This window comes from Coptis chinensis, chromosome 3, assembly GCF_015680905.1.
Source record: "Coptis chinensis isolate HL-2020 chromosome 3, ASM1568090v1, whole genome shotgun sequence".
Lineage (NCBI taxonomy): Eukaryota > Viridiplantae > Streptophyta > Magnoliopsida > Ranunculales > Ranunculaceae > Coptis > Coptis chinensis.
Genome location: NC_141458.1, coordinates 102,346,410 through 102,356,079, shown reverse-complemented (window position 1 = coordinate 102,356,079; position 9,670 = coordinate 102,346,410). Strand labels below are relative to the sequence as shown.

The window sequence follows — 9,670 nt, the reverse complement described above, 5'->3', positions numbered from 1 at the left end:
CAATTTGTGGGTATTGAATGATTTGCAATTGGGAGTATCTATAAATTATGATGTTTGAGTGTGGGAAAAATTGTAATGGTAAAGTTTGTGTGTTGGTTTGTGCAAATCCTTCGCATGAACTATTAATCTTTTGTTTCTTATGTTTCCAACTATAATTGTGAAATTTACATCAAGTGTGAGCTAATAGTGATGTGCTTAGGATTATGCTTTTCTACAGCTAAAATTTGTGGTTTCCATTAATTATGACAATTTTTTATCCAAGCAAATCTTTTTTCCTCGATATTCTATCATTTCTACATATTAAATATTTTGGTCCTTTTACAGGTGAGGAGAGTCCAATATCAATCCAAAACAGATGTGAAAGACAAAGCATATGTAAAGCCTAAGGGGCATGTCTATAGGTTGAGTATTGGGAAGACTTAATTTATATGCTTATCAATTCTACTAACTTTATAATGGTTTGAGTATCAAGTCTTCTTTACTTTGATTTCTCGATCAACAATTAATTGGTTTTGGGAAATTCATCTCTTACAACTAACAATTAAAATATGAATTCGAGGGTTTTGGAAAATTAAACTTTGGGAATAAGAAGTACTATTACAACAAAAAATTAACTAAAAAAATAAAGACAATGATAACAGTATGGAAATGATATGAAAAAGAAATTAAAGCGAGAGAATCTCTAGGGTTGTTTTTAATTTTAGTCGTTGTGTGTGTGTGTGTGTGTGTGTGTGTGTGTGTGTGTGTGTGTGTGTGTGTGTGTGTGTGTGTTTTGGTGAATGGGTCGTGGGTTTTGTGCAGGTTTAGGGCTTTCCAGTCTATGTTGAAGACATGTATCGCAGTTTTTCTCTCCTCTTTCAAGTTGAGATTTAATAAGTAAGATGTGTGTTTTGGTGAGATGGGTTGTGGGTTTTACGATAAATTTAGGGTGTAACAACGCTGTCTACCAAAACAAAGAAAAATTCACTAAACCCTGGATATTCTAATACTTTTACAAAATCAGCTCGTCCATGCATTCACACCACACCTATGTGGTGTTTGAAGTTCATTTGTGAGCCAATAGTTTTATGATTATGCAGTCCTTTTTTGGGGCAATTTAAAATAATAATATGGAACTCACTCTTCCTTTGGAACAATGGGCATAAATGCGTAAAAATGGCGATGAATTGCTATCAGCAGCAAGGACTCCTTTGCCCATAAGCCGATGCCACATCAGTGCACTGAACATAATAAATCCATCAACAGAAGAAGGACATTAGAATTAGAGTCTCACTCAAGTATAAATGTTGTTTCAATCTCAATGAAAATTTTCTTGCCTGTAATAATCAGGATTGGGAACAAACGTTGTCATGTTGAGGAGACCATGTCTGTCTATAGTATACTTTAGTATTGTACTTGGGTGCCATCCCCAATTGAGACGGTAATAACATGCATGTGGAATAGTCTGCACAAAGAACACGCCTGGTAATGTGTTGAGAATTCTCTAATTAATAAAAACAAATATGAACTACTCAACCAATTTACTGTAATTGAATGAGCAGAAAATAACTTAATGAGTTTGGGAAAAAATAAAATCGGACATTGTAACAGCTTGCTAACATGTTGTTATTCAATAATCTTGTTGAACATAATGTAACCTAATTGCCATCATCATAATTCTTAACCATCATCTAACCGTATCCACTAATTATAGAAATCAACCATCCACTGGATGGGATAAACCGGAATTATTTATACTAATGAGCAAAGAAAAAAAAAATTGTAAAAGCAAGGAAGAACTCATCAAGTTTGTAAGAGGATGCAAGAACTTACAATAAGGAATCCGTATATATGTTGGTGTTAGCTTTGAAATATCCACCACGTTATCTGCTGAGAACAGAGATCCCAAAACTAATGAGCAAAGAAAAAAAAATATTGAAAAAGCAAGGAAGAACTCATCAAGTTTAAGCCCTAAACTGTATGAACCCTCACTTTGCGTTACATACAATTTGCACTTTATGTGTGCAAATATGCTCTATGCACTTGTCCCATTCTGTTACAACCCCCATACATAGTTAAGACAGTACACAATAAGACGGTAGTCTAACTAATACAACCTCCACTTACTGATACAAACACAGTAATTGATTCAGGCACATGTAAATAATTCATAATATTGCAAACATAGCACCATTTAGAAAAAGAATAATAAACCATGTCCCCCAAACCATTACTTAATCTTTAAGTTAGCAACGACATACACACAATAAGTAATGACCATAAATAAGGCACACATTACCAATTAAGAAAACATAACAAATGGAACTAAAGACATCACCTATCAATCTAAAATAAAATTCTCTAATTATCGGAGCTAAATCGTAGCTTTCACAATTCCAAACTCTTCGTAGACATTCAAAGATTAAGAAAGAATAGGCATCACAGATATCAATGAACCTGAACAGTATTTGCTCCAAGAAGAATAAATTTAGCTACGTCGCTACCAGTCTCCACTCCACTCCACCAATACCAGAAAGATAATAATGCTTGTCGTCAAATTTAGATTTCATCATTTGTGCAATGTTCATCACTTTTGCAAGTGCAATAGGATGAACAGCCTTGCAGGAATAGCCTACAGGTGTGGAGTAGCTATACACAGTAGCAGCAAAACTTTAGAAACTTGGTAATTGGTTTACGCCTATTTAGATTTGTAACTTTGATCAGGTAACCAATATTTGACGTAATCACCAAAACCAACGTCAGAAATTTCTGGTATGAATGAATTCTCTCAAGGACTTGAATGTATTGCCCGCACAAACTTTCATGGGCCAACTATGCCATGTTGGGCCTTTTTATGCTGGACTAACTTGGAACCCTGATCCACTAACAAACAACCATGCAAAAACTCTTCAAGCTCAATTGATTCGTCCAAATATCCTATTTTACCAAGAGCACGACATAGTTTTAATTCAAAGCTAGTATATTTTAGATCAAGCTTACATAGGGAATTTTGCACAGGCAAACCCAAGCACAATTGCACAACCTTCAATGTCCATTTTTTAGCTGGAAGCAGATCATATGCGTAGAAGAATTGCTTATTGCACATTTGCACTACTGTCTAATATGAACTGGATTGGCTTTAAGAATTTGATTCCAGGTGTAACTTACCATTCTCATCTAAAAAAAAAAAACTTGCCATTCTCCAAGTTAAAGCTCTGAAAGTTAGAAGAAACTTCAGAAAGCACCTAACTTTTCCAGCTAACCTGAGTTGCATCCCCAGAATCCCATATAAACTGTTTTCTGTCAACAAAGAAAACTTTTCAAGCAACTTGCTTTACAACATATAGATAGTAGCTTATGTAGAAATATTTTGCACAGTAATATTTCTCTGATGAATGTAAAACTTAATGGAAGGGCATAGGTACTAACAACATATGTGAAGGACTAATTAACCATGACAGATAACTTTTTAGTATGAAGATAACCAATTTGACCCTATAAAAGCAATTCGGATAGAGGTGAAACGAATGACAAAATGTTATTGGTTGTTGCATCATTGTTAAACATACCTAGCCAAACTAAAAAAGTAAGCAATCCTCGAAACTGCATGTTCTTAGAGCAACAGATGATGAACCAGTTTACCAGGAAAAAGGAAAAATAAATTGCAGCAGTATAACACTATTTGGTACAGACATGAATGTAATTTTTTTGGGTTACAATCCATGCTAAAATGTGAGCCATTTGAAAATGTGGGGATGGGGCTTATATAAGTCGTCACCAGCTGATATCTCTACTTCTGTTGAAACTCTTGTTAGTTTCATTAGTTTCTCGCTAAAACCAGTTCTTCCGGTTTCAGTCATTTCTTTTAAATAACAGATATTCATTCTCTCTATGGCGTTACCATTCTCAAACAAATGCCTCAAAAGTCTAAATTCACTCTCTGTTCCTTGAAATGACTCGATTTTAAGTAATTTAAGATGATCGAATGATGCACAGAGTATAACTCCCGTGGTTGCCAATATTCCTTTTCCATGAGTGTATCTTGCATTGTATCTCACATCTGTCACATCTGCAGTTGAAAAAAATAAATAAAATGAGCTAAACCGCAATTCTTCTCATAATGGTATATGTAAAATTTATAAGATTTCTAGTATTACCAGGACATAGATACCAAGAGTCTGCAGATTAGGAGTTCTTTTTAATAAGATGATAACAACTTGAACTTGGTTTTCAATGGGAAGCATATGAAGGTGGAGATGCTTCAAAGTAGAATATGTAGGCAGACAAACTGGGGTTTCAATTTGAGGTTAGCAGCTCTCTTTGCGGATCCAAACCTAACAACTGGAGCTCTAGTCATTGCATCTCTCAACAACACGAATTGCTTTACAACCCCTGTTAGTGCTGGCCACCAAACAACCTTCTGTGGTAGCCATTGGGACAGAATACTCTGTTCCATCGAGCAACAAAGGCTTAGCAATCCCTACTGGAATTTGAACATAACCAACAGGCATTTCACAGCACTGCCCCAAAATGAATTCGTAATCGAACCCATCTAATGGCAATCCAATAAGAGATTTCCCAGTCACTCTCTGCAAAGCTTCTTGGCAAATGGATGCCGCTCGCTTGCAGTCCCTGAGCTTTGATTCAAGCGAGTAAGACGGGGTAGTGCCTGAAACCACTGAATCAATAATTCCCTCATCGTCGTCGTCTTTGGATGAATGAGTGAATGTTTTTGGAGGAGGAATCAACGATGGGCGAAGACGGGTGATGAATATGCGAAGAGAGATTAAGGACTGGACGAAATTGATGCCGAAGAAGCCGAGGAGATAGATGAAGGAAGCAATGAGAGAAAGGATGGCGGTGATTTCAGAGAAAGTGAGAATGTCGAGATTCATCCTACGAACCCGTACGGAGAAGAAAGAGGGTCTGGGGTTTTCATTTTAATTTCGTGCGATGTGCGACTCTTCTTTAGTTTTCGCAGATTTTTTCTCCTGATTTATCGTAATTAGTATGGACACGTGGACACTCTAGTAACGCTTTCTCAATTGAGGAGGGGAGAGCTATAATATTTATATAGAGATTTATACTTCTTACCTTGCCAGTCCAGAACTGGGTATAGCTATGTCACATGCCCATGTTTCTACGATCTCAATCCGTATATACTTGAATGAATGCTAGAAATGTCCATCAAAATCGTTACTTTTTTTCTAATTAATTTATTCATTCTAATTTTGGAGCATCCAACTCAAAACTAATTGGTCATGAGCAGTCATAGGGGTGGGAATTTGGCCCTAACGACCCTAACCCGGCCCTGACCGACCCGACCCTAAGCCCTATAAAGCCCTCAACTAAAGCCTTCACAGAGTTTAGGGCCAGGCCGGGCCGGCCCTAATGCCTTCTAGGGCAGGGCTAGGGCTAAGATTCTAAAACATAGGCCCGACCCTAATGCGGCCCTCATTAGCCCGACCCTAACCAAGCCCTAACCGGCCCTGTTTCACACTTTCACTATAAATACACATACCATAATTGTTCAACTCTTTGTTAAATATTTTCAATTAAAATAACATTGTCTTTTGTAATTTATCACTTACACCCAAGGGTACTTCCAATAACTTGTCTTATATAACAAAAACTTGTCAACTTAACAGCCATGAAGAACAATGAACACTAGCCTAATAAAAAATAAGATTTTATTCCTTTGATCATCAAGTCAAAGTCCATAACTTATTATTCTCAATTTCTTTTCTCACTTATTTCTTATAAATTATATTTTTATTCACATCCAAGCCAAGTCTAAAACTAAAGATTTCCTTCCACACCATTAAAGCAAAATACAGAGCAGACATTTGTAACATAGAAACCAAAAAACAACATTTGTCAGAAAAATGACATTTGTAATCTCAAACCTTTCTCCATCACTTGTTCAAAAGCCAATATTTTCATTTCTATATACAAAGCTTGAATCACTTTTAAATTAGAAGAAAGGTAATATTATATTTGTTTGAATCTATTATAGAAATAATTTATGATATTACAAATAGTTTAACAACTTCCATGACCCTTAACCAAAACTATTATGTTTCTTCTTTATATCTATTACTTCTTCCTTTAAAATGATAATATAATTATTTGTCTATGTATTTCAATTTAAAATGTAATTTTAGTGAGGTTTGAGTACAAGGAAGAACAAATTCCGAACTCTCGATGTACTTCAGTTCATTAGATTGTGGATGTGCATTTAAAATTTTTGGACTTATACAAGATTATTACTAGATTGGTTGGACTTTGAGTTTGTAGATTATTGTACATTTTTGTAATATAAATGAGTTTTAAAACTGATGTAGTAAAAAAAAATATATATATATAGGCCCGGCCCTAAAGCCTTTAAAGAGGGCTTAGGGTAGGGTAAGGGCTTGAGGTTTAGACTTGTGACCCGGCCCGACCCGGCTCTATGCTGATTTTAGGGCCGGGCCGACCCGGCCCTAATATTTGAAAGGCTTTAAATGTTTAGGGCCAGGCTAGCCCGACCCGGCCCATTGCCCACCCCTGTGAGCAGAGCCGCCCCAGGAACTTATATACTATTATGTACAGACATGGGACTATACTGTATATATCTCTGACATTTCGAATCACATATCATAAAGTTATAGTTAAATATCTGTAAGACTAGGAATGTTGTAATTGCAGACATGTATTATAGGTCACAACTTCACACAGTAGCTCAAATTGTTCAATTAAGACCTAAGAGATACCATGAGCAACATGCTTATCTTAAAGAGTTAGGCTAACTCCAATGGTGCGGCAAAACACCAAATTTAACGTAAAATATGATCCAATGGTACGTTAAAACGTTATACCGCCAACGCTATCTTTATAAATTTCTCTATTTTTGCAGTCAATTTTAACGTTATAGCGTATGCTCTGTACGCCATTGCCAATGGCGGGCAATCAAAAAAATCCAAATTAGTCTACACGCCGTAGCCAGTGGCGGTTAGGAATGTAATTTAATTTAAATAATAACTTACACGCCACTGTGAGTGGCGTACAGAATTCACAGCAATGTAGAATCTAACTCATTTCCAAACTAATAGCTCTATTGATTGCTAATTTTGATCGATGACCTCAATAAACAATCATGCACACACGTACAAGTGTACAACTTGAGGTACAACTTGTAGATAAAAATAGAAAAGCTTGATCCAATCAAGTCTCATATCATTGTTGTTAAATGACAGAGACATCAAACTTTATATTATTAGATTGGTTACGAAAAAAAATAGATGATTGGTTAAAGCTTAACTTTCTATAGCTTCGCGCATGATTGCAAATTAAATAGGTTTGTTAAACGATCTACTTCTCGCACTTCTAGTGTCTAATGTGTACATTTAACATTATTGAATGAATACGTTTGTCCTGATAACACGTGTACTAACATAAATCATGTGTATTAGCCGATATTTAATATTTTGTGTTGGACGCCATTGTCACTGGCGGCTGGAAAAATAAACCATTGGATTTGATTTCGCTATCCCACTAACTGTATCTACTGTGCTATTGTGGTTTGGTGTTTTGGTGCACCAAACCATTGGAGTTAGCCTTAGTGAACTGAAAATCCCCAGATCAATAGCAGTCTAGCCATCAACTCAACCGACACAAGCCCCCTCTCGACCTACCGAAGTTTCAAATGGTCTGCCATCAGAACAAATGATGAAATAAGCTTTTGAGTTGTATATGGACTTATAAGTAAGGCTGCCAGTATCAAAACCACAAACCCGGTTGGAATTATATGTATAATAGTAGCCCTTAAAGACGACAAAGTGCCTGCTTCCGGCTTCAGTAAAGCATATAATATTCCTTTGCTTTCTGTTCTTACTCCCCAAGAGCACCCACCAAACCACCCTTTGCAGTTACTTCAGCACTTTTGAGAGAAGAAGATAGACTAGTATCCTCTGTCTACAACACGGGGTGGGAAGGACAACTATGGAAAACCAAAACTGGAGGGGACCTAGGGTAGGGAGAAACACCTGCCTAAAAACCCAAAAAGACAAGATGAAACTAAAACCCAATTCTACGAAAAACAATCTTGAAAGGAGGCGTGCTTAGGTCTCCACAGAACAACTTATTCGTCTTGCAAAAAAGACTGACAATAGAAGTTCATAGATTAACATCTAGGGTTCACCAACCCAATAAAATAGGTCACCTGTCAGATAGTGAAGGTAGAGACAGAATAGGCATCAAAATCGAGGGAAAACAGGTTCTATTTCTGCTGCCATCTATAACAAGATTTGTGAAGAACAAAGAGGGGAAATGAAAAAAAAAAAAAAAAATTAAAAATAGATTGGAGAAAGCCGCACTATAACAAGATTTTTGAAGGTGTCATTAAACCAATAAGCTAAAATATAAAGACGATGCCATCGAGCTTAGACAGTTGGTCTACAACACTTGGCATATTAGTAGTTAGATCAACTGGAATTTTTGTAGCTCTGGCTCTTCTACTGTTTCGAACTTGGAAGGTCTTCCTAATACTATTTATTTGTTTCAGCAGTTTATATATTATCCGCAGGTTGCTTTCACCAGCTGGGAGTTGTTGTCAATTTCTCTTGTTTATTAACTTAATTTTCTACGCATTATCACTACAAGTCTACAAGGTAAGAGAGTAAGACCAAGTATTCACACTGTCTTAGAATATATTTTTCTCATTACTCAAAACAATCTTGATTACACCATTATATAGCTGACATGAATTAGTTAGTTACAACAGAATGACGTGAGTTAGTTAGTTCTGTGAGAATGTTCTAGAACTATCTTTGATGGTGGCTCTTTGTATTAAGCTTCATTCTTTTGCTCAATTCCCTCCCTCGTGAAGGGATTAGAAATCACCGAAAGCTTGCTGGTAAGAAAATGAAATCGTTGAGAAGATAGAGCTTTAGTAAGGACATCGGCAATCCGATCCTTGGTGTTGAGATATTGAACATCAAGAAGTTTACTAGTGACCAATTCTCGACATAATGATAGTCAATTTCCACATGTTTTGTTCTCGCGTGAAATACAGGATTGTGAGCTAAAGAAATTGCACTAATGTTATCACGGTGAACCAATGGAGTGAAGGTAGAGAAATCACGAGATCCTTTAGAAGTACACATATCCAATAGATCTCACCCGGTTTGAGCGAGAGCCACGATATTACGCTTCAGGTTGGACGATCGAGCAAGCAATCTTTTGTTTCTTAGCGGAGACCAAGATAAAGGATTATGCCCAATGTAAATACTGAGAACCACAGTAATTGACCTTACGTCCATTGGACAACCTGCCTAATCTGCATCACTATATGCTTGTATTCGAGATTGCTCTTTGTAAACCATATGCCATGATGTATAGTCCCTTTTAAGTACACGAGAATTCTTTTATCTGGCGATAAATGAGGAGCTCTTGGGCTTTGCATAAACCGACAAACCATATTAACGCAAATGAAATGTCGTCTACACCATGTTAAATATTGTAAACCACCTACAAGTGATCACGTATTCCATGGGATGGGGTAGAAGTTCTCCAGTGTGATTGTCAAGTTTGCAATTGGTTGCAAGAGGAGTAGCAATAGGCTTAGCATCTAACATCTTTGCTTTTGTCAACAAATCAAAGGTATACTTTGTTTGAGATAGAAACAATCTGTAGAGTTTCTTTTAGCCTCTAG

The 9,670-nt window shown here is 36.5% G+C and overlaps 2 long non-coding RNA genes across 2 annotated transcripts; one reads left to right on the top strand and one right to left on the bottom strand.

Annotated features, from left to right (window-relative positions):
- Nucleotides 1–3,498: 3,498 nt before the first annotated feature.
- On the bottom strand, nucleotides 3,499–4,648 carry LOC147512289 (uncharacterized). The gene is made up of 2 exons (XR_015217170.1): nucleotides 4,151–4,648; nucleotides 3,499–4,048 (listed from the first exon to the last, which is right to left on the bottom strand). It is a non-coding gene; the product is annotated as an uncharacterized LOC147512289 (long non-coding RNA).
- Nucleotides 4,649–5,674: 1,026 nt separating this feature from the next.
- Nucleotides 5,675–8,478, top strand: LOC147512288 (uncharacterized). The gene is made up of 2 exons (XR_015217169.1): nucleotides 5,675–6,762; nucleotides 7,581–8,478. It is a non-coding gene; the product is annotated as an uncharacterized LOC147512288 (long non-coding RNA).
- Nucleotides 8,479–9,670: the final 1,192 nt, after the last annotated feature.